The 27,048-nt window shown below is 37.1% G+C and overlaps 1 protein-coding gene and 1 long non-coding RNA gene across 4 annotated transcripts in view; one reads left to right on the forward strand and one right to left on the reverse strand.

Moving 5' to 3' along the window:
- The window catches only part of LOC137233818 (trypsin-1), a 321,955-nt gene that overhangs the window by 3,981 nt on the left and 290,926 nt on the right, over positions 1-27,048 (forward strand). The gene's annotated exons all lie outside the window — the stretch shown is intronic.
- LOC137252489 (uncharacterized) lies at positions 12,579-14,983 on the reverse strand. The gene is made up of 3 exons (XR_010953570.1): positions 14,466-14,983; positions 13,944-14,403; positions 12,579-13,799 (listed from the first exon to the last, which is right to left on the reverse strand). It is a non-coding gene; the product is annotated as an uncharacterized lncRNA (long non-coding RNA).

Here is a 27,048-nt window from a genome sequence, read left to right on the forward strand (position 1 = left end):
TACGAAAAAAGGGATGAAACATGGTAAGGTAATTGGATTGTTTTATTGACGCGAAATATAACTTTAGAAAAAACTTTATAAAATGGTTGTGACACCTACCATATTAAGTAGAAGAAAATGAAAAAGTTCTGCAGGGCGAAAGAAAAAACCCTTAAAATCTTGGCAGGTATTACATATATAAATAAATTAGCGGTATCCAACAGATGATGTTCTGGGTCACCCTGGTCCACATTTTGGGCGATATCTGGAAAACTCCTTCACATATACAACTACCACCACTCCCTTTTACAACTCTCATTAATACCTTTAATTTGATACCCATATCGTACAAACTCATTCTAGAGTCACCCCTGGCCCACCTTTATGGCGATATTTCGAAAAGGCGAACACCTATAGAACGAAGGCCCACTCCCTTTTAAAAATACTCATTAACACCTTTCATTTGATACCCATATCGTACAAACAAAGTCTAGAGTCACCCCTGGTCCAGAAAGGCCCACTCCCTCTTAAAATACTCATTAACACCTTTCATTTGATACCCATATCGTACAAACGTATTCTAGAGTCACACCTGGTCCATCTTTATGGCGATATCTCGAAAAGGCGTCCACCTATAGAACTAAGGCCCACTCCCTCTTAAAATATTCATTAACTCCTTTCATTTGATACCCATATCATACAAACAAATTCTAAAGTCACCCCTGGTCCACCTTTATGGCGATATCTCGAAAAGGCGAACACCTATAAAACGAAGGCCCACTCCCTTTTAAAAATACTCATTAACACCTTTCATTTGATACCCATGTCGCCCACTCCCTCTTAAAATACTCATTAACACCTTTCATTTGATACCCATATCTTACAAACGCATTCTAGAGTCACACCTCGTCCATCTTTATGGCGATATCTCGAAAAGGGGTCCACCTATAGAACTAAGCCCCACGTCCTTTTAAAATAATCATTAACACCTTTCATTTGATACCCATATCATACAAACAAATTCTAAAGTCACCCCTGGTCCACCTTTATGGCGATATCTCGAAAAGGCGAACACATATAAAACGAAGGCCCACTCCCTTTTAAAAATACTCATTAACACCTTTCATTTGATACCCATATCGTACAAACAAAGTCTAGAGTCACCCCTGGTCCACCTTTATTGCGATACCTCGAAAATGCGTCCACCTATAGAACTAAGGCCCACTCCCTCTTAAAATACTCATTAACTCCTTTCGTTTGATACCCATATTGCACAAACGAATTCTAGAGTCACCCCTGGCCCACCTTTATGGCGATATCTCGAAACGGCGTCCACCTATAGAACTAAGGCCCACTCCCTTTTAAAATACACATTAACACCTTTCGTTAGATGCCCATATTGTGCAAACAAATTCTATGGTCACCCCTGGTCCACCTTTATGGCGATATCTCGAAACGGCGTCCACCTATGGAACTAAGGATTACTCCCTTTTAAAATGCTCATTAACACCTTTCATTTGATACCCATATCGTACAAACGCATTCTAGAGTCACCCCTGGTCCATCTTTACGGCGATATCTCGAAAAGGCGTCCATCTATAGAACTTAGGTCCACGCCCTTTTAAAATACTCATTAACACCTTTCATTTGATACCCATATCGTACAAACGCATTCTAGAGTCAACCCTGATCCACCTTTATGGATATATCCCTAAATGGCGTCCACCTATAGAACTATGGCCCACTCCCTCATAAAATACTCTTTAATGTCTTTCATTTGATACGCATGTCATACAAACACATTCCAGGGTTTCCCTCGGTTCATTTTTCTACATGGTTATTTTCCCTTATGTTGTCACCATAGCTCTCAACTGAGTATGTAATGTTCGGTTACACCCGAACTTAACCTTCCTTACTTGTTTATTTTATATTTATCTTAAAAATCGTTTAGGGATGTACATCTGTTCACTATATATTTCTTATCTTATACATCCGATTATTTGGAGATTACGAACGGGATAAGATTATTGTTCAGCCCCATTCATGAAAGGTATGAAGTCTTCGGCACAGCCGAAGACAGCCCCGTCCTTACTTGTTAAAGTTACTTTCGTAGTCTCATAATTTGAACATCCTGTTAAAACGCTTCCAAAACGTTAAAAAGTAGCCATCTTGAAGTTGACGGATAAGATATCACACTTGTTTTGAACACAATATTAATGGCCACAATCACGCAAGATGTTGCGTTTGTAAATATGAATGAACTTCAAGACTTGGTAATTGAAGTTTATTTCGCCTTGCCCATTCACGTACAAAATTTTGCAAATCACTGTTATAAGCATTCTCTTTACAAGAAATATAATTGCTAACATACATTGTTTAAATGATAATTATGAGTGCGTAAATGCGCAGAACGTAAATTATTTCGTCCCTCTGTTGGCCAAATCCTGTGACGTAGTATATGCGCAGTCCGTATTTTTTAAACTTTAAAGTAATAAGATAAACTTTGAATATTTAAAAAAATTTAATTACATGTATATTTACTAGGTCCATCGGAATTTTTTCATTTTTGGATATCAACCTTGTTTCAAAATAGGTGTGGTCACGTCCATAAGAAGCTTCTGGCGATCGATGTTATAAGCATTCTCACTTTAAAAGAAATATACTTGCTAACATACTTTGAGTTGTTGTTGTAGCGATAAGGCCTTGGGGAGTATTATCGATGTTGATGGTCTTTTGCCGGATGCAGATCCGATACGTTCTGTTAACAAGCACCATAAATGTACTAGCTTGACCATTACGGGAACGATTTGGTATGACCACATGAAACCTTCTAGGCCATACCGCTGTTCCACCCCCTAGATCCATCAGGAGTTCGTGGTCGCCTGAGCCTCGGCTGTTAATGAAACAAGATTCGCCACGGGTAGGTGAGATTGACAACTGAAGAAGCTATATATTTCGCTAGCAACCCCTTGAGAGGGTTGCGTTACACAACCCCTTGAATCAATTTGGTATTTCAGTCGCCTCTTACGACAGGCATACCTCCCACTGGTATATTCTAAGCCCCCGAATGCGCTGGGACGCAGTTTTTAAGTGAGAAAAATGTTAGAAAAGTTACCAACGAGTGGGAAAAATAATTTCACTTGAAAGGCGTAAACGCAGGCAAATATAAAATTGTTCTTCCTATGCTTTGCTTGCAACAAAAGTTGGGATTTGGCTACTTTTTCATGTCAGATGGCGGCAGTGACGCTCGATCTGCCGTTCTCCATAAAAATACCTGCAGTCTACTCATAATGCATGCGATTGAGTTAAACGCATCTATATGAAAATCTGCTTATGTGGCGGGTCTTTAAGGCATGATACCAATATTTATTTATTTATTTATTTATCTTAAATGACTAATTAGGGTTGCATACGAAGAAGTGCAGTCAACACCTGAAGAACTGAAAAACAAATTTAGATCCGCACAAGCCCTCGCAAAAGGCGCATTTACCGCATAGTTGGTCCTTGCAAAACTAATTTTAAAGGTCTCAAAGTGCCGCAAGTTTCTGCAGGGAACATTGAACTGAATTTTTTCCAGGAGCGATGGACAATCAACAGCTCCAGAAATTAAGCCAATGATAAACGAGCACGATAAGATGGTTCGTCTATTTACAAGCGTACTCAGTTCAATTAAAAGACATCTCGATTCATATGACGGCAAAGGATCAGAAAAATTCAAAGAACGGAGAGCAAAACGTAAAAAAACTTTTTGAACTCTCTCGATACGATTAGAGGGACTAGTATGGTATGGTCTCCAAATTATGGTCTCCAAATTAGGTAAAGAGGTAGTTCCAATTCTTCTTCTTCTTATCCACCATTACCACTATTTGACAGATTTTATGTTTTGGCTTTCCCTTTTAAAGCAGCGCTACCTTATCTTAAAATGTAAACGTCCCAAAGTTATATTTTTGTTTGCATCTCTTCTTGTCTCTATATACATTTTTGGTTTATTTTTTGAGGTTTAACAAGCTGTTACTGTCCGGAATTGAAGACATCACCTGTCCAAGAACATACAAGATCTGTGTCTGCCGGAAAATTTATACATTTTCATTTCCGATCATGAATTTCCGCAAACATACATCAGTTTCTTTTCTATCATTGGCTATCAAGTCACTGTTTGGACAGGCAGCTTGTTACCGATGCAAGGGCTTAACTTTATTATTTATCTGAGTGGATTGGCGCTTGAACGCATGAATTGCGCTGTATTTGAACAGATCCTTCTCCTCACTGAGCCATCTTGCGAAGGAAGGGCCCTGCTCCTACGTTGTGATTGATAAGATGAAGTGTGGTGACACAAAAACTCGGCTTTCCTCTAAGATTCTCCGGTTGTCCATAAGAAGATGCATGGAGCGACAAAGCAGTTCTTGACTATGACGCTAATAGATGCAGGAATTCCTATGGACAGATGTCTATCGGAACAATGAAGTAAAGTTGATAAGGCTGAACAATGTTAATCAAATTTGAAATATAAAAAAGGACTTTTCCCAAACTTCCATAGGCAGGGCAGGAATAATAAATTCGACTTGCCGCTTCCATCATATGTTTCTAGGTTTAAGTGAATAAAACTTCAAACATTAGAGAAAAGAGTAATCTCTGAAATTATTTTTATTTGCGACATCGTTAATGGCATAATCAATTGTCCAATGAATAGAAGAGTCTTTGAAATTTCTTCTGCCACAACGTACCTTGCGTCAACATAATATGTTTGCTATCTAAACTGTTAAGTGTAATTATGCGCTGAATGGACCAATCACAGGCGCTCTAATTGCCATTGTGAATCAAACTAAGTGTGATATCTTCTGCATAGACGTCAAAATTCCAAAATGATTAGATCATCTTATTTGTAATTGACTATCGCTGTCTCATTTTGTATCTCTTTCTATCACCCGCTGAAGATAGCCGGCCCTTGCGCCGCCATATTGAACACCCTGTCAAAACGCTAAAAAGTAGCCATATTGAACATCCTGTCATGCAGTTGACAGATAAGATATCACACTATTGTGTTTCACAATGCTAATTGCTTTCAAGAAAATTAATTCTAATCATTGTATAGATTCAGGAACGTCTCAGCCGGAGGGCAGTGGGGGCAACTGCCTCCGCATAAATTCCGACCAGGAGCAATAGATCACTTTATGTCAATTTAGTTCTATTGATCCATCAACTGCTACATAAATTAATTGTTGTCATTTACGAGATAGTCGCAATGTGCAAGTCTTGATATTTTAAAGTGCAAACAGAGCTTAAAGATTTCATTTCAGAGTCGATAATCGGATGGTATCGATTGTTTGTACATATATCGACTATTTTCATGAATGTGAGAAACATACTACACTGAATATCAGAAATCAACCACCCAGATTGCGCATTCACGAATTCAAAGTTGCTTCGTTCTGCGCAACTACGTCATAGTTGACTCTTGAGCGAATAAAAGAAGAAGCGAGAAAAAAAGAGCTAAAGGAAAAGAGTCAATTCATACGTCATAAAAAACAGCCGATCTAATGTTTACATGCGCAATTTTCTTGTGTGATTTGTGACTGAATGTAAACAATTCGTTCTAATGCTGGACGATCCCGTGATCTTTGAGGAGCAACGTGATCTGTGATTGTGACCTTTCAGTAATACCTGTTTTATCCGTGACTGTCTGAATCAGAACAAACCAAGGCAATGGCGTTTTTAAAGAACACCGTTTTTGGTTGTATGTTGCAAACACGTTTCCATCAGTTGAGTGATGAAAATATTTTGTTATGAACGGCAAGGTGAGCCAACTGTAAAATGAAATAATTAATCTTAAATTTTAAGAACTGTTATTGTTCTGGCTTTGAGCTCGAATCGAACCTTGAATCTTACTTACTTACTTACTTAATTGGCGCTTAACCGTCTAAACGGTTATGGCCGTCCAACAAGGCGCGCCAGTCGCTCCTTCGCTCCGCCAACCGGCGCCAATTGGTCACACCAAGGGAATTTAAATTGTTTTACACCTGGTCCTTCCAACGGAGTGGGGGCCGCCCTCTACCTCTGCTTCCATAGGCGGGTTCCGATAGAAACACTTTCTTGGCCGGAGCATCATCTTTCATTCGCATAACATGGCCTAGCCAGCGCAGGCGCTGCGTTTTAATTCGCTGGACTATGTTGATGTCTGCGTATAGCTCGTACAGCTCATCATTAAATCTTCTTCGGTACTCGCCATCGCCAACGCGTAGAGGTCCATAAATCTTTCGAAGAACTTTTCTCTCGAACACTCCCAAAGCCGCTTCATCTGCTGTTGTCATGGTCCATGCTTCTGCCCCATATAGCAGGACGGGTACGATAAGTGACTTGTAGAGTATGATTTTCGTTCGTCGAGAGAGTACTTTACTTTTCAATTGCCTACCTAGTCCAAAGTAGCATTTATTGGCAAGATTGATTCTTCGCTGGATTTCAGTGCTGATGTTGTTGCTAGTGTTGATGCTGGTTCCCAAATAAACGAAGTCTTTTACTATTTCGAAGTTATAGCTGCCGACAGTAGCGTGGTTGCCAAGGCGCATATGCGCTGACTCTTTGCTCGATGACAGCAGGTACTTCGTTTTGTCCTCATTCACCATCAAACCCATCTTTACCGCTTCTTTTTCCAGCTTGGAGTAAGCAGAACTAACAGCGCGGGTGTTTAGGCCGATGATATCAATGTCATCAGCATATGCCAGTAAATGCACGCTTTTATAGTATATTGTTCCAGTGCGGTTAAGTTCTGCAGCTAGTATAATTTTCTCCAGAATCAAATTAAAGAAATCGCACGATAGGGGGTCACCCTGTCTGAAACCTCGTTTAGTTTCGAACGGCTCGGAGAGGTCCTTCCCAATTCTGACTGAGCTGATGGTGTTGCTCAACGTCATTTTGCACAGCCGTATAAGTTTTGCGGGGAAACCAAATTCAGACATAGCGGCATATAGGCAGCTCCTTTTCGTGCTGTCGAAGGCGGCTTTAAAGTCGACGAAGAGGTGATGTGTGTCGATTCTCTTTTCACGGGTTTTTTCCAAGATTTGGCGCATTGTGAAAATCTGGTCGATGGTAGATTTACCAGGTCTGAAGCCGCACTGATAAGGTCCAATCGGCCGGTTCACGGTGGGCTTCAATCTTTCGCACAATACACTTGAAAGGACCTTATATGCGATACTAAGAAGGCTGATTCCACGATAGTTGGTGCATTTTGCAGTATCCCCCTTCTTGTGGACTGGGCAAAGAACACTTAGATTCCAACCGTCGGGCATGCTTTCGTCCGCCCATATTTTGCTAAGAAGCTGCTGCATGCGCCTTACCAACTCCTCGCCGCCGAACTTGAATAGCTCCGCAGGCAATCCATCAGCGCCCACGGCCTTGTTGTTTTTCAATCTGGTTATTGCTATTCTAACTTCGTCATAATCGGGCGGGGGACATATATTCCATCATCATCGATTGCGGGATCGGGTTCTTCATCTCTGCGCGGTGAATTGCTGCCTCCATTTAGGAGAGCCGAGAAGTGTTCCCTCCATAATCTAAGCACTCTCTGGACATCAGTTACAAGGTCGCCGTTTTCATTCCTACAGGAGTTTGCCCCGGTCTTAAAACCTTCCGTCTGTCGCCGTATTTTTTGGTAGAATTTTCGGGCGTTATTCCTGGTGGCTAGCAGCTCAAGCTCCTCGCACTCACGCCTTTCTGCTTCTGCTTTTTTCTTCCTGAAAAGGCGTCTCGCTTCCCTTTTCAACTCACGATAGCGTTCACACACTCCTCTTGTCGCGCTCGCTTTTAACGTAGCCCTGTAGGCAGCGTCTTTTCTTTCGGTTGCAACGCGGCATTCTTCATCATACCAGTTGTTTTTTCGTGGCCGCCGGTAACCAATTTTTTCCTCGGCGGCAGTATGAAGTGCTTTGGAGATATGCTCCCACTGCTCCTGTATTCCTTCAGGATGAGTTGTGCCCTCAGAGAGCAGGTGTGAGAGTCGAGTTGCGAAATCATTAGCAGTCTGTTGTGATTGAAGCTTTTCGACGTCTAGCTTTCCTTGTGTTTTTTGTTCCTTGTTTTTAGCCGCGTTGAGGCGGGTCCGTATTTTGGCTGCAACGAGATAATGGTCCGAATCGATGTTAGGTCCTCGGATCGTTCGCACATCTAAAACACTGGAGGCATGCCGTCCGTCTATCGCAACGTGATCGATCTGATTGCGAGTATTTCGATCAGGAGACAGCCATGTAGCTTGATGTATCTTTTTATGCATGAACCTCGTGCTTGATATGACCATGTTTCGAGCACCGCCAAAGTCAATCAGCCTCAGTCCGTTAGGAGAAGTTTCATTGTGTAGGCTGAACTTTCCGACTGTAGGGCCAAAAACACATTCTTTGCCCACCCTGGCGTTAAAGTCGCCAAGCAAGACTTTTATATCATGACGGGGGCAGCGTTCGTATGTGCGTTCTAATTGTTCATAAAAAGTGTCTTTCACCTCATCGTCTTTCTCCTCTGTCGGCGCATGGGCGCAGATGAATGATATATTAAAAAATTTTGCTTTTATTCGAATAGCGGCGAGACGCTCGTCCACAGGCGTGAACGCCAGCACTTGGCGACAAAGTCTCTCTCCCACCACGAATCCGACGCCGAAACTGCGCTTATTCGCATGGCCACTCCAATATATGTCACAATTTTTGATCTTCTTTCTTCCTTGCTTCGTCCAACGCATTTCTTGGATGGCGGTGATGTCAGATTTTGCTTTGACGTGCACATCAACCAGCCGGGCATCTGCACCAATCCCATTCAGGGAGCGGACGTTCCAGGTGCATGCCCTCAATTCATTGTCCTTCAAACGTTTGCCATGGTCGTCATCAATAGAGAGTGTATTTATCCGAGGCTTGTTGTTATATTTCATTGGAGTATGGTTTTACGTGGCGGGTCCCAAGCCCAGCACACATCCCGCTCAGCGGGGGTGAAAATATTACTTGGCACGTTTATATAGCGAGCCGCTTGCTCCAAGACAGACGCCCGCTTGCAGCCGCACCTAGAGGTGTACAGACACTGCCGATGAAATCTCCCCCGGCTAGCCCTTAAACCGATTATGTCAGAGTGGCCTAGCCAGGTTGTCGCCTTCTCACATTAGCTCACCGCTAAACGGGTGTTTAGCGGCTACCCAGAGGATACTTGGCCGCAAGCGACCGGCAGTAGTGAGCTGCTTGAACCGCATGCAAAAGAATCGCTCTGGCCATTCCCAGGTGAATGGCGGTCAGAAGCTTTCCCCACTTTCGTGGACTTCTACACACGGCCCCACCCGAACCTTGAATCACTTAAATTTTAAGGAAAAGGACTTCTAAATTATTTTTCACACTTCACAATGATATTAAGAGGAACAATTGTATTCATAACCAACACTTAAAAATTTCAAAGAACTGCCAAACAGCCGAATAAACACGTCTAAAAACTATCTGTTTTGCGATAACAAACGCCAATTGGAGCACCAAGCGAGGTCAAATCTTCCTCCAACTGTCTCTCCCAACTCAGTGAAGGTCTTCTCTATCCTTTGTTTACAAACTGCCGGAGTGTATTCGTTTATCCGCATACATGGCCTAACTAGCGAATCTTTCTGTTTTTATTCGCTGCACTATCGTAATATTTGCGAAAAGCTCATGTAGCTCATCATTATACCTCCTTCGATACTCGCCGTCGACATCACAGATAGGACTATAAATCTTTCGGAGAACTTTTCTCTCGAATACTCCAAGAGCCATCTCATCTTCTCTCGACATCTTCCGTGATTCCGAGCCATACATCAGCACAGGGCATTGTTTTCGCCGTTAATGCTGCTTCCCAAATAGACGAAATAATTCACAGTCTCGAATTTATATGCGTCAGCAGTGACGTGGCTACAAAGGCCACGATGGCAGCAAGTACTTCGTCTTGTCCACATTTACTGCAAGACCCACTTTTTTTGCTTCTTTATCTTATACCAACTCTTCGCCTCCATGCTTGAACAGCCCGGCGGGTATCCCGTCTCGAATGCTGGAAAAATATTATTTCCGTCTTTGTTGGGTAAACAAAATGCAGTTGTTGACGTCTCTACAAATTATCTAGATAATAAAAAATCAGTGTCGCCGTACAAAAAAGTCAATCCCAAAGTCGGCCTTCAACTGGAACTGAAAAACTGCTTTGTAATTTAACTGGAGTTTTAAAAATGACTAGAGTTTAAGCAAATTTAGTTCAAACTTAGCTTAACCAACTACTCAAAAACCGGGCCTTAAAAGTACCAAAATGTTCTTTTTGAATGAAATAAAAACCGATTTATATGCCAGTATATGTCTCCGCTTATGAAGAAGGGGCTTTGAACCCTAATCCCGTATTCGAAATTTCAAGTATTCATTAAGAAAAAATAATCGCGTCCGTTGCCGTACCTGGACTTATATTCAATGTTTTAAAAAGATATTTCAGATTTCTTAAATCTACGAACATAGGCGTTTCTGTCATCTTCAGTATCATATTTAAGGAAGTTAAAATTTACCCTAAGCTTCGTTAAGTTTTGCATAATTTCACAGCCGTTAAAACATTAGTTCTGATGCTTGTCGGGCCCGATCCGCATTAATTTCTGGTAGTGCTATGAAAACATTTAATATTCAATTTAATTTGTATGCAGGTTTAAAGGCATGCGAATGTTGCGTCCCTATCTCAGTACTTGCTCATACATAGATATACATATTATATGCATATAGAGATACATATGAGATAAATATTCCTGTGCATTATATCTTCGTATGTTGGAGATCACTTTCATTGTACTGTAAACAGTTATTTGCTTCACACTTAACCTATTTAATTTTATAATGATTACAACACCAAGAAATTTATAGATAATATTTTTTTAAATATTTCATCCTTTACCTCGAGATTAATCCTTTCACCTTCGCTTGTGGTTTCTTTAATAATTGTCATATACATAGGCATTTATATAAATTAATATATAAATAATATATAAATTATCTAAATCGCATATAGTCACTTATTCTATGTTGAGCATCATCCGCAAACAGTTTTATTTTAAAATTTTTTGTAGCTCCAATAATATAATTTCTTTAAATCAGAATATTAAAAGAGCCTTGAAGTAACCCTAAAGGAACAAGAACTTCGTTTGATGTTTTGGAGCCTATATGGTAATTTGTTTTTTGTCAGTTAGATAACTTTAAACCAGTTTTTTTCAATTCCCTGCATTCCCATTATTTTCATTTTCTGTATCAAAGAGTGTCGCAAACAAAATAGGCGTGGTCCTTAACCGATTTCAACCATTTCCATCCCAGATTCAGAACTTTACTGGCTTTTGTGATTACAACTTAACGAATTTTCTGAATTGTTGTTCAATAATATTAGTATTGTAATTTGTCGGCGCAGTATTGACTTTTTAAGATCTTATGACTGCAAAAATTTTTAGAAAGTTACTTAAAAAATTATCCTCTGAAATAGGAAATTAAAAATCACGGTATGAAGACCAAATATAAGCCATAAATTTTTCCCACACCAAAAAGCACATACGAAGGAACTAAATTACCAGGAATGAAAGCTGCAGCAACATAGCAACCACAACAATCCTTAAAAACAAGACATAGCAACATCCCTAGCGTGCAACAAGCACCAAATGTGCAAAATTGTATTCGGTTTTCAAAAACAATAAACATTCATGTTGTGGCAAAGAGGATAAATACAACAAGAGCCGTCACTCGTTATTTTGTGGCGAGTATCTCGCTGGAAATTGAAAAAATTGATGCCGAATGTTTTCTGAGAGGGACATTTTTAATTGTCTTGCATTTATCCATGCCGTGTAGGCCCCTTGTGCAACTGTGATTTTTGGAAAGAGAATTAAATAAATTAATTAAATACAGTCGAAAAACAAACACTAATACCCCACGAAAATGTATAGAAGACATTTACAAACATCTCGCCCAAAAAAAAAGTAGCGACTACCGCTCAGTATACATCGAGTAAATGCCAAAAAAATAACGAGTGACGGCTCTTATTGTACTTATCCTCTTTGGTTGTGGTAAAGCGGTTTAGTAAAAAAATCTGATTATTGCCACAAATTTACGGTTTTAGGTTTTTTTTTATACATCTTTAAACTTTATAAAGAAACATTTATTGCGAACATTAAAATTTTACGAATTCTTTACTTCATCTTTAAATAATAAAAGAAGCAAATTTTATAATTTCACTTGTCAGTATATAACTAAATTACAACTAATTAATAGAAATCAAGAAGATGTACCAAATTATGACATTTTATAACAAAAAGGTAACTGGTCATAAACAGTGTTGCAAGAACTGTTTCAGAAAAAATCCAGATGACCGAAAAACAAAAGCTAAGAAAGGCAACTTTTCAAGCGTTTTATTTATCATTTTCATAAAAGGCACTGGCATAATTTGTATTCAATTTTCACGAAACATATATAAAGTAACCCTTGCTTGTTGGGTAAACGTAATGTAAGTTTTTAATAACTTTCCTCAAAAAAACATTTAGCTTACATAACTTCGACTTTTTGTTTATAAATCGTTTAGAAATAAGCGTCAAATAATTGAAACGGCTCCTTACTTTTAAGCTTATGAATGTAAGTTTATAAAAAATTGCTAAAATAAAGCTTGTTATAAATATTTTATATATTATAATGCTTTTTTAAACGATATTTTTTATTTCAATAATTTATACAGTTAATAGATGTGCACACTTATATAATGTCCTATTTTCATACATACATTAAATCAAGTTTAGCTGCAATTCTAACGCATTCTTGGAGAATTCAAAAAGCGGTTTAAATACAGCCATTCTCTTTCATATACAAACGTTTATGAAAATAGTTCAAAAATTCCAAATTGAAAAAAGTTGACAAACAAATTTTTGTGTCTTTTTTTTTTGTAAACATTTACAATTCACTTTCAGAGTTAAAATTTTTATAAATATTTACCCTCAACGCTTACAAAATGTTTTCTGGAAAACACTAAAATATATAAAATATAAAAAAACGCTTATATGTGACCTGGAATCATGAAACGAGCCTATTGTGCGAAAATACCGTTGTTCACTTTTTGAGTGATTCTTATAAGAAATTTAACACTCTTTCCAATGGAACAAACCGCGGTTTTCTATCATCGCACTAATCGCATTTAAAGTCAAATCGGACCACAAATATGATTTTTGGAATGCGCCACCTATAGGAGATTTTTTTCTTATTATTGAATTTTCATCGGGTTCTGAACTATATTCCAAGTTTCAAGCTTGTAGGTTATCGGGAAGTTACTTAAATTTTAATTACAAAATTCGTTTACAACACAACAAAAACTTTAAACGCGTTTTTCTCGAAAACATGTTTTCAAACAATAGGGTCGTTTTATGATTCCAGGTCACATATATTGTTTAACATAGCAAGTTTACTTTAAGTTACTTTTAAAAACATTTACGGAAATGCCTGTTGGGAATTTACAAACGCAATCTGCAAATTGTTTAATGTGAAGCACGTGACCACTACACTACTTCTACTACAATATTTCAGTGATCTTCAATAATTTCAATATCAGTGTGTTCTTCATAATTTGATGAGTTAGGTAAAATATTTGAGATTTTATTTGTTAAATGCCCAAAATTTAACTGGTGCCTCAGTACGTTATCCCATTCGTTTTGCTGCCATTTATCTATTACATTTCTATATTATTTGCTCCACCAAAGTTTGGCTTTACAGCACTTAGTTCTTTTTAACACGCTTATTTAGCTTCACTTGTATGTTTGTAACTCTCTAAGCTGGGCGCGCAAAGAGACACATCTAGCGGCAATTATTGAAAAAGGCAGTGCACAGTGGTCGGTTCCATAGGCCAAAAATAAAAAAATCCAAGTGAAAAGTTTGTCACCAAATGTGTCGTTAGTATCTATTATTATAAATAAAAAAATAAATGAAAGGCGCGATTACCTCCGAAAGAGATTTAAGGCCGAGCTTCTCTTCCAATTTGCGTCGTGCTCCTTTTAATTTTTCCTACAAATTGGCGGGACGGGACATACTTGTTTTATGCCGACTTCGAGCGGCATCTGCAATGCAGATGAGTTTTCACTGAGAGCTTTCCATGGCAGAAATACACTCGGAGTGCAAAAACTGCCGAGGGGCGACCGCGCTTAGAAACATTTTCTTCTAATTGAAAAAACTTGTTTCTAAAATTTTGATGTTGCTTTGCCCGGGGCGTGAACCCAGGATCTTCGGTGTGGTAGGCGGACCACGCTACCATCAGACTACGGCGGCCGCCAGAACATCCTTTTAAACTGTATATTTGTTTTTGTTGTATTCGAACTGTACTCTTTAGGATAGCTTCAAAAGTGAGGTTATGGTATTAGTTGGCTTTTCCGTGAGCAAGTTAAAAATAAAGTGCAAGTTCAAGCTATTTAAAAATACATAAAAGGTCATTATATTGAAATGAATGTTGAAATCCAAGGTATTTACTTCATTCTGAAATTTTTTGTTATTTAAAATTTCACCAGTGCCTTTATTAGTGTTTATTTGCACAAATATTTCAATTTCAGCTAAAGTTTTAGTTGGGTTCCTCATCGACCCTCACGTTGGGACTTATATCTTATTATTGGTCAAAGTTTTAGGATTCTAAACTATTAACATCAGCTGCCACTTTCTGCCACTAACTATGTTTTGAGACAGTTTTGTGATAGCATCACCCTGATAAATTATTGTCGTATGTTTTATGTGCTCACGTGTAACTTACGACGTTATTTTATCCAGTCGACGATATGCAAATGTAAAATTTTGTGTGTGTATGTTGTTTTGTTATTGTTATGTATGCAAGATCTTTTAATAACTTTTATTTCTTTATTTAATCCTATTTAACATTGTATTTGCTATAGAAATTTAAAAAATCAAACGATTTCTTTCTTTGTTTTTTGTATTATGAAAAAATAATTGTCACATATTTGCAAAGCCGTGACCAAAGTTTTATGTTGATATCTCTACTGGACGTGTTTTTGGCCACCAACTCCATATAAGACCGACCAGTGTGCAGTGGTTAAATAACTAGCTACAAAACAAGTTTTGCTTAATAGCGAAGACAAGAAACTGTATGCTACGGCGTGTTGTTTAGTTTTTATACTCAGCGTGCTTTGCACACAGAGTATATTAACTTTGATTGGATAACGGTTGGTAGTACAGGTATAATGGAATCGAGATAGATATAGACTTCCATATATCAAAATCATCAGGCCGTCCGTTAACACGATAACTTGAGTAAATATTGAGATATCTTCACCAAATTTGGTACACGAGCTTATCTGGACCCATAGATTGGTATTGAAAATGAGCAAAATCGGATGATAACCACGCCCACTTTTTATATATATAACATTTTGGAAAACACAATACAACCTGATTATTTAGTAAATAATACACCTAGAATGTTGAAATTTGACATGTGGACTGATATTGAGACTCTTGATAAAAATTAAAAGAAATTTTTTAAATGGGCGTGGCATCGCGCACTTGTTATAAAATCAATTTTACAAATATTATTAATCATAACTCAAAAATCTTTAAACCTATCGTAACAACATTCGGCAGAGAGGTTACCTTTACTATTATAAGGAATGCTTTGAAGAAAAACTAACGAAATCGGTTAAGGACCACGCCCACCTTTATATAAAAGATTTCTAAAAGGGTCGTGGACGAATAAAATAAGCTATATCTTTGCAAAAAAGAGCTTTATATCAATGGTGTTTTATTTCCCAAGTGGATTTGTAACAATAAATAGGAAAAACTTCAAATTCTAAGAAATGGGTGTGGCACCGCCCCTTTTATGACCAAGCAATTTTCTGTTTCGGGAGCCATAACTCGAGGAAAAATTAACAGATCGTAATAAAATTGGGTACACAAATTTTCCTATAGTACGAAATATTTCTAAAAAAAATGGACGAGATCGGTTAAAGACCACGCCCACTTTTATATAAAAATTTTTTGAAAGGGTCGTAGACGAAAATAATAAGCCCTATCTTAGCGAAAAAGAGCTTTGTATCAATAGAGTCTTACTTTCTAAATTGAATTATAACATTAAATTGGAAAACACTAAAATTTTTAATTGAAGGTTCGAATCGAGCCCAAGGCCAGAACAATAATTTTCTTCTAATGATAATTATTGTTATTTTTAAATTTTTCTAAATTTGAAAAATCGTATTTTGTTTTTGGAATAGTAAGTAGAAAATTTTTCAGACAACCTGCCATAGCTGCGCAGATAGATCCATTTCGGAGGGTGCTAAGCCTTTATCATCAGTACGCTTTAGGCATGCTGCGCTAACCATTTAGCTATACAGCGGTGGTTTGTTTGACTGGCAAATTTGCTACTTCTATTCCTTTTTACCAACTATATTTATTCAGTGTTGCGCCATCTGGTGCTGGATTTTTTGTTTATTGTCAATTACTTTGTTTGACATTCCCAAGTGCTCATGGTTTATTAACAATTGTTTTTGTTTTTATCGGCCTATTGATAAATCATTCAAGGTTCGAATCGAGCTCAAGGCCAGAACAATAATTTTTTTCTAATGATAATTATTGTTATTTTTTAATTTTTCTAAATTTGAAAAATTGTATTTTGTTTTTGGAATAGTAAGTAGAAAATTTTTCAGAAGTAGCAAATTTGCCAGTTAAACAAACCACCGCTGTATAGCTAAATGGTTAGCGCAGCATGCCTAAAGCGTACTGATGATGAAGGCTTAGCACCCTTCGAAATGGATCTATCTGCGCAGCTATGGCAGGTTGTCTGAAAAATTTTCTACTTACTATTCCAATCGGTTGTGGGGGATATATAATATATATACGACCGATCTCATCAATTTTTTCAGGCAACAATATGTGCAATATACGAAAGTATATGATGAAGTTCGAAGATTCAATCTGTTAAATTGAGTAAGATATTACAAAAATCCTCTTTTTCTGAAAAATCGGTTGTATGGAGGATATATGCTATAGGGGTCCCATCCGGCCGGTTCCGACAAACGTCTAATCGGAAACCCAAATACACCCGCTCACCAAATTTTATCAAGATATCTCAAAAATTGAGGGACTAGTTTGCATACAAACAGACAGACGGACAGACGGACATGGCTAAATCAACTCAGCTCTTCAACCTGAATATTTCGGTATACTTAATGGGTCTATCTATTTTCCTTTAAGGACTTACAATTTTGGGTTTCGTGACGAAATTAATATACCATTTCATTTTCATGAACGGTATAAAAACTAAGGCAGTGTTATGGTATTTGCTTATCTAGTTGTGCAGCGTTAAGGGCACTTTACAATTAACAGTGTAAAAAATTCGATTTTTTAATCAGTAAACATCTTTGCTCACAGTATGAGGGAGTCCTGAATGTAAGCGTAAGTGATATGCTATATGGTGGTATATTTAGAATGTAAATGTAGGCGTGCTGAATAATATTGGTATATGTACTGTATGGAGTACAAGATAATTAGCATAGGCGTTGTGTGCGGTATGAGTATGCTATATCGAGTAATAAGGAATGAGAGCGTAAGTGCAGTCACTACATTGCAGCGTTACGTGCTATTTACACACATAATAAAATCACAGCATATACACAAATGAGCACGCAAGTGCAAGAGATGTATACGCTACTGTTTTGTTGGATTTTGTTTACTGATACAAAAAGTGTTTGCAAAAACCAAAGGACGTGGTTGGGTACTTAGGTTTAAGCTGGAATTTGTTTCATGTTAGAGTATTGTTGGGTGTAACATATTTGCACATTACTTGGTTGGACTTATATGAAATATTAATTGCACAAAGCGGCCGCCGTGGTGTGGTGGTAGCGTGCTTCGCTCACGCCCCGGGCAAAGCAACATCAAAATTTTAGAAACAAGTTTTTTTTTCAATTAGAAGAAGGGTTTTCTAAGCCGGGTCGCCCGTCGGCAGTGATTTTGCAAGAAATCCGAGTGTATTTCTCGGTGAAAACGCATCTGCCTTGCATATGCCGTTGGGAGTCGGCATAAAATATGTAGTCCCCGTCCTGCACAACGGCCTAAAACCTTTTCGGAAACTGTGAAACTGGGGTCCCTATGAATTGCGCTGCCAACCCCTTGAAAGGGTTGCGCTATACAACCCCTTGAATCAATTTTGTATTTTAGTCGCCTCTTACGACAGGAATACCTGCCGCGAAAATATAGCTGACGAAGAAGTTAAATTCAGAAACATGTCCTAGTAACCATCGCCTAATGCAAATTTTGTAATTTTTGTCATACATCAATAACAAAAACAATTGTATAAAGCAACATGCGCCTGCCTCGCTAATTAAATACACATATCAAACTAAATTTAATTTAATTAAGCTAAATTTGGTTTAATTTAATATCCGTATCTAATTAACGAAGAAGGCCCATATTGCTCTATACAACTGTTTTTGTTATTGATATATGAGAAAAATTAAAAATTAAAAACGGCGAAAGTTACTAGGACATGTTTCTGAATTTTACTTTATTAATTTAATTAAATAAATTTCAAGTGCAACGGAGTTACGTCACAGCGAGGCGCAAGAGAGGTGTACCACCACGAAGCATGGCAGATATACGCCAATAGAGATGCAACGGAGGTACGTCACTATAAGGCACAGCGGAGTGAGTATACCTACACGCGGTGCAGCAGAGCAACGCCAGCAGAGGCGTGGATCAGGTACGCTAGCACAGACACATAATAAGTATGCCAACACGAGACGAAGAAGGGTTACACCAAAAAAAGACGTAGAAGAAGTATGCCAACAGGGTTGCTGGAAAGATACGCTAATCGAGGCGCAATAGGGGTACGCTAATACGAAATGCTGCAGAGGCACCCCAAAGAAGCGCAGCAGAGGGACACCAACCGATTTGCGACAGGGGTACGCCACTACCAGTTCCTGCAGAGGTACACTTTCACAGGCCACTGCAGGGCGGATACAGCACCACGGAGCGCACTGGAGGTACGCTAAAGTGGAATATATCAGCCAAGCTTCTTTTGATTTATTATTATCGTGAGTTTTTTAACGCAAATTTATACCATACATGCGTAAAAACGTCAAACTGTAAAAAAATATTTATAAAACAAAATGTGTGAGCAAAAGCATGATTTTGTTAAAAATGGTAAAAAACAAAAACAAAGTGATTGATCCAGGAAGTTGAGTAATCTAATTTCTAACGGTTTCAGGGTTAAATGCTAAAGTTCTAATTTTGAAATGTATTTATAAAATGATGACCCGATACCGCCACTAGCCTGGACACATATGTATTAGCTTTTTGTGTATTATATTACATTCGCTTAAAATGCGGGTACGACGGACACTTCTTATTTTGATTTCTCATGTAGTCAATTGGGGATTTTCATTTAACGCGACGTTGTTTACAGCTTTGCCTAACCGCGGACGCATTCTACGGGGCTGCACTGAACAATTTGGCTGTACCCTGCAAAAATCGTTGGATCATGTGGTCCAATGGAGTACTTACCATAATACTCCACTGTAATTCAGCAATGTACCAACTCATGTTTCTACACAAACACTTTGTAAGCCGATCATTGCTCATTTTTAACGATTGTAATCACTACACGATGTTTATTGGACTGTGGGTACTCCATGGATTACTGCGATGTAATGCGGAGCTGGAGTATATGGTCCAGTCCAGGACATCGCATCTTACGCATATATCCACACACGCATATATGTATTGTAATGAATTTAGGGAAATTCGGTTTATTTGAAACCTTCTGCTAACGTTCGAATCGCTAAACTGTTGAATAAATCACTCCAATATTCTGTATTGCAAAATGGTCTTTATTAGTCTACTTTGGGAGTAGTACAACTATACTTCACAATTATACTTCACTTCGCAACTGATAGCGTGTTTACATCAAATGATTAGTCATGCCTCAGCTTGCGCTGCTTTTATACTTTATGTTGCCTCGTCTGCATATTTCTACTAAGGTCTAGACGTTTTCGCCTACTAGTATAGTTGTATCTCCTACTTGGTAATTTCTATATACATGTACATTTTTAGTTTATGTTTATCTTATAGCCATATGCGGGTGTATGCGTGAGTACTTCTTCGGCTGATGATTACATGTGTTTGTGAGTATCTCTTCGTTGCCTTGCATGTATGTATGTAAATGATGATTGATTTGTTTACGTACACAAGCGTGGCAGCTTGCTTTATTGTTGTTGTGACTTTATTTACTAGCAGCTTAGTGATGATAAAATTCGCCACAGTATCTATAAATTTCCTTTTATTAATTCGTAATTGAGACCAATGGTATTCAAACTAAACGTGTTCTCAGGGGGAGCATCAGCTGTTGAAATGGTGCTTTGTGGGTTGCATTTCAAAAGCAAGTTTGCTATGCAACGGTGCTTGACTATATGCACCTGATCTTGAACTGCCCTTTTAGGGCAAACTGGTGTAGACAACATCATAGTTTATATTTACTAAATTGCACAGCAATGATAGCATTTCAATATTGCAGAGACACTCTAGACAAAGCCGTCAATACTATGACGAGCATCCCAATGTTGTTAGCCGTGTTTTTTTTACACGTAAACGTCTATACGCTTACACTTTATATGGACTGCTAAGCGTCAAACTTTAAATACACCTCTGAAATTGCTGCGCATAAAATGTGTACTACTAAATTTCAATGCGCATTATACTCAGATGTAACTGAAATATGTGTCTTTGTTTCACCCTCTAAACTAATTATATCTATTCTATGTGTGTCCACAATTCATCGCAACTGATTCAGCTATATGTTATACCCTATGGCCATCAGAGGGTTGTGTCTCCGCTTTTCGGTACACCCTGTGCAGTAGCTGTAGTTATTTAACCACTGCCGCAAGATGGGTCTCCTAAGCATTATCTAAGCGAGGATAGACGTTTTTTTTTTTCACGCGCAAACGTAAGCGTATACGCGTGTATAAAAAAACACGGCTATTATTAGTTGAAGATTGCAGAGGAACATGTTTGTTGTGTTGTATCGAACATTGGTTCGAACAGTTCGACACGACCAATGCTCAGTGCAACAACATAAAAATATACTTAGCACAGGGATTATAAATGGATTTTTTCATTTTGTACCAAACGAGGAAAAAAATGTACCAAATTATCCAAAAATGTACCAAGAGTCTTCGGATGTGGATTTGAACCAAACTAGAGCTATATTCCGCTTTTTTATCTAAAAACTAAACAGGGAAATACGATTTATGAAGAAATGCTTTTCCAGTAAAAATAATAAAAGAAGTTTATCGATTGAAGCGTACATTTATGTACATATATAAAAACATTTCTTTATTGAGTACCAGTAAGGAACATAAAATTAATATTAAAAAAAAAAAATAACAGCTGCATTCACTACATTAACAGTTATTCTTATTTGAGTTCTTGAAATACCTCAGTGCGCAAAAAGCTTTTTTGCGTATCTACATTATGACAACTAGTCTTAGTTGATTTCATCAAGTCTTTAGTTTTTATTAAATTCGAAAGTTTATTTGAAGTCTATTTCTACACTTAGTTTTAATTAAATTTTGTATAGAAAATATCCTTTCTACGTTTGTGGATGAATGTGGAATCGACAATATGCCTTGAACTATTCTATAAATCTTGGAAAACATTTGCGCATTTAATTTATTTTTAACTGATTTTAATTCTTCCCAAAAGCTGCATGTATTTAGATTCTTGAATTTTTTAAGGCTCTCATGCTCTGCTAAAGCTCTAAATTCAGAATAAATTTTCTCTATTTTATCAAATGCAGATTTCGGAAACAAGCCCATAACTAAAGGCACAATACTATTTGTTTCACCGCTTAAAATACTTTTTGTGAAAGCTTTGCAGTCCACAACAAGGTTTTATCATTCAAATTTACTTTCTTTAATAAAGTACTACAAAAATTATATACAATTGTTTAGCACAGCTCTTAAATATGTGTACGTCATCTTTTTTGAAAAGGTTGTTTTGATAGAATAATACCCACATTAACACCGCAGTAAACTTCATCTGGGGTTAAGTGATTTTCGTCTGAATCAATATTTAACATCCAAATAGAACTGAAGTCGAATTAAAATTTTTTTTATAAAATTTTTAATTTGGTAATAAGTAAATATATGCGAATATCTTCAAACTGCATTTCTATATTCACATTATTTATTTCATTTAAAATATAAGAAAGAAATGTAAAATTTACTTTATAAATAGGACTTTGAAAAATTTCAGATAACATAAGATCAATATTTTGATTACTGTTTTATTTTCAAATACGTAAAATTAAAATAATACTTGAGGGCATCCCATTGCTCAAGAATTCTATCTATGACTACTTGTCTAAAAAGCCACCTTGTGGGGCGTACTTTAGTATAACATGCATTTCTGTACCGAAATGTTCTTGAAAACTCTGAAAGTCTGCCCTCCTAAGGGGGCTGTTACAAAAATGATAGTTTACGTCTTTTAAAAATGTATCAATTTTGTTGGGAATTACATCACAAGCGGCCATTGAAGCTAAATTTAAAATGTGACAAACACATCCATTAACATGCAGATTTGGAACAACTTCCTTCAGCCTTGCTTGCACTCCGCTTTTTGCTCCCATCATAACCCATCATAATCGGCAGTGAAACCAATCATTTTTTCAAGTGGTATTGTATGGTCTTTCAAAGATTTAATAATGGCATAAAATATACCCTCCGTACTACTATCGGTCAAAGGTATCAAATCTAAAAACCTATCTGTAATTCGAATCGAAACTGCCAAATTTTTTGACATACATATATCAGTCGTTTCATCTATTATTAGAGAGTGATAATTCTTCTGACAAAATGGAATTATGGATTTATAATTTTCTGGCCCTTTATTTGAGTCATTATTTTCTGTGGTTTAATTCTATTGAGGCAAAATTGGTTCAAAATTTTAGAATCAGTTAAGCTTTTTTTCATAAGCATATTTAAATGATCCATAATTGCAAATGGCAAATTGTGCTCGGCAACAAAACAACTTAACTATATATTTTCTTCGAAAAATTTAAAATTTTTTTTGTACATTCAGAGCTGCTTTGCAAATGATTTGAGGTGTACGTACTGTCGGGAAGTGAAATGTACCAAAAAAAGTACAAATGTACCGCGATTACCATCACTGACTTAGCGTCGATGTGCTCTAACGAACCAACAGAGTTGTATGCTTGAGAGTGGGCGAGCGTAACATAAAAGCCCAGGAAAGGCAATCACCAATACACACTTGATAAGGTACATATGTAGGTACATATATATGTAGATTGCAATCAGTGAGCACTAGGGCGGGTCGATTTAAAAATCGCTCATTGCTCTGTGAAAATCGTATTCTAGGGATCAAAATAAGAAACTTTGCCGAAGGAACCATACCTCTAAAACGAATTCTCTGATGTCCCCCCCTTTGGGTCGATCTTTTGGGTCGGGGCAAATTCAATTCTACCAGCTGTGTCTTGTGGTGGCTTAAAAAAAACAACACAAGCAATTTTACGATCTGCAATTGTGTCACAGTGATACCTTCATTTTTTAAAACGGTTGAATAAAAAACCCACACAACTATGTTTACGACATGCAAATGCACCACAGTGATGCCTTGGTTTTAAAAGGGGGTTGTAAAAAGCTAATTTCTAATAATTTTTTTAAATTTCTTTTCTATTACTAAGTTAAATTCATTTTTTCATTTACATATGTTCTGACTAAATAAATTTCTAAAGAGAAAAATAAACTCCAAAAAGAAAAAACATAGGCATTTCAAAGTGGGATATTTCAAAATTTGCCCCTACGACTCAAAGGGGGGACATCAGAATTCGTTTTAGAGGTATGGTTCCTTTGGCAAAGTTTCTTATTTTGATCCCTAGAATATGATTTTCACAGAGGAATGAGCGATTTTTTTGCCTCCCCACAAATCGATCCGGCCTAGTGAGCACACACTCATACTTATGAAACCCGCACATGCGCATAACGAAGGTGGCGCTCAAATAGTGGCGCAGAGAACTACTGGATGATTTTAAGGCACAGATCATACATATATACGTACCATGAAAAAACCCCAACTTGATGCAAACTATCGCACAACCAGTATGAATTTTATACCAAACTAGTCTTCATTTGTCCCTTTTTCTTTGTTCTTTCTTTTTTACAAGAAACTGGTAGATTTTTTTGCTGTATTCTAGGTATAGTAGATTCCGATCATATTGAAACAGTTCCAAACCGGATCGGATTACCAAGCACAAGCTCCGTCCTTATTTAAGGTGAAATGGCCTAGCTACGCCAGGGCAAGATGGCGAAGTACCCGATAGGAAAAAGTACAAAGTTCGAACCCTAAGAGGAGGAAATGGGGAAATATAAAATTTTAGTTTGGTTGTTTGCTATTCAACGATCGACAGTTACTTAGATGATTTATTTATGGGTGACGGAATTTTCAATAATTTTTTTTGGACTAGTACGAGAATTTATGCTGGTATATTTCTGTTTCTTTTGTTAAGTAAATTTGGGTGGCGTGATCCATGACGTTATTTCTGATCTCCTGATATGTGTAAAGAAGTCATTGTCTAATCAGACTGTACAAATGTATATCAAGAAGAACAAAACAATATCTAACAGGAAGATCAGGCGGTTATTCCGTTTGACCTATACCTAAGGAGAGAAGATATGGAAAACTCCCGGTAGAAGCAGAGGCATTGAATGCATAGGCCAGAGATTAACAAAATCAATTGTGATATAGACATCGGCAAGACCACCACGGTGGGCGAGAACTACATAGTCGAACCCGAACACGCGTGTGTGCACAAAATTTTACTATGAATACTCAATACTAATAGAGAAAAAAAACATTAAACTCTGAATAGCTGATAATTATAATTGCGTTAAGAATTTCAAGGTGAAATCCAAACGGTTTTTGGGGTTTATTTCAATTTACCAAAAGATTGGAGAGATATATGCTCAAATTATATGTGACTAGATGTGAAAAAAAATTGTTATGTTAATACCAACTATTCATCAGAATATAATGTCCGTTTGCTATCGATTGTGAAATAATTATGTATATGTTCCAAACGAACTTCAGAGAAATCAACGTTAACACATAAACTCCTAACACAAAAATAACAGCCCGAGGTCCGACGCTAACGACGCACCCATAATAAACATTGCCATCTATAGCAGATAAGCCGTGGTAACGGATTAAGCAATCAAACTCATCAAAACATCAAAAAATCAGAATCGTACAGTGAATGCGTGAGTGGCCAACCTCGTCAAATACTTCCTACAACCGGTATAATTAATGGTATACATACTTATTTCTCAATCCCAAGACATTTTAATTAAACTCCCACTTTGTCAAATTAACCTTCCACACATACCCTTCAACACGATTACTTAGAACCCATCAAAACGTCATAATATCCCTTCAGTTTTTAAAACGGAAGTGAACCGTTAAAGGACTCTGCCCGAAATTACAAAAAAATTATATCCAAATATATCAAATTCAAAAGCGCTCTAAAACAAGCAACAAAAACCAACTGAAAAGAAAATTTTTGAAGTACAAAACGCAATAAGAAAATAATTAACTGCAAAGCAACATTCACTCTTAACTATAAAATTTAAACTAAAAGCTTTCTAAATAGAAGTGTTGTGAAAAAACTTTGAAACACGAAATAGCAAACAAAAATTTTAATAAATTATCCAATAAACTTGTATAGAATCTACTTGCTTAAACGGAGAAGAAAGATGAAAAGTGTGTAGGGGTGATGGAGGTTACGGCTACTAAAAACCTTGCTTTATTAAATGAAAATGTATAAAGAGGCCAATGTGTCCACCTAAATTTAGAAAAGGTCATCGAAAAATAAGAAGAAAATTTGAAAAAAAAAAAATCATCATGCGGGTGAAGGATTAGCTGCAACATTTATCAACACTCAAATGCCGAAAATTTAGCCTTAGAGTTAAATAATTTAATTCTTTTTTTCACTAAATTTTCCTACGTAAAATATCTAGTGAAGTTTACTTGCGTATGTAGATTAATTAGAGTTGTAACTATTTTCTTTTTCCGTCATACGATTATTCAGTGATAGTTTTTTCTTGTAATTATTAGAATAAAAAAAAAAAATTCATATAAAAAAAACAGGGAGATAAGTTAATAATCTCGTCGATTTAAATTTTTCTTAAGTTTGTTTAGATATATGGTTTGAAATTCCGAAAGGTTCGCAAACTCGCATTTACGGTACAAATTTTTGCGAGTTTGATCCCGTAGGTGATACCGAAAATGGGCTCGCCCTCTTAAGTTCGTTGGTACATTCTTTTTGTATAATTTAAATCAGGCATGCTTAACCAACGAACCGATATCATTTCGTTACGATAATTAACGTTAATAAACGAAACAAAGTCATTTCGTCTCGTTTATTAACGTTAAGAACGTCAAATTAACGAAATGATTTTGATTCGTTTTCTGCCATATCAAAGCGAAAACAAATCGTTTATGTTGATTAGTAATTTCAAACTATGCTGGCAAAGCTCATTGATGGCGGAGTCATTAAAGGTGAAAGCATTAGCCAAGCTGATTGCAACTTTTCTCATGAATTTTGACAGTAAGAACATTTCTCAGAGTATTTTTGACATTACCACCAACGAATTACACAAACAAATTACATGGAGTTTGTATGTATGTCCGCTCGCTGTTACCACCTTACGGCTTCACCATGGCTTAGCATTGCCAGCACAATTCAAACATAAAGTATCACGTTTTTGTTAACGTTTTTAACGTTAACGAAAGCTTTTCGTTTCGGTTAAAAACGAGATACAATTTATCTTGATAATTCCTTTATCGATAATATTTCGAAGTGTTTCAACGGAAACGGTGGAAATTTTTTGATAAACGATTAGCTTAATGTTAAGGGGCATCCCTGATTTAAACCATTCGATTTTCTAGTGATGCCAAAATATGTATTCTAACATGTTGCCAGTGTAATTTCAAAAATAATTTTAGCACTAGCAGACATGGTCGCTAGACCAAGTCGTTTCGTTTG

The sequence above is a fragment of the Eurosta solidaginis genome, chromosome 5 (assembly GCF_040869045.1).
Source record: "Eurosta solidaginis isolate ZX-2024a chromosome 5, ASM4086904v1, whole genome shotgun sequence".
NCBI classification, from domain to species: domain Eukaryota; kingdom Metazoa; phylum Arthropoda; class Insecta; order Diptera; family Tephritidae; genus Eurosta; species Eurosta solidaginis.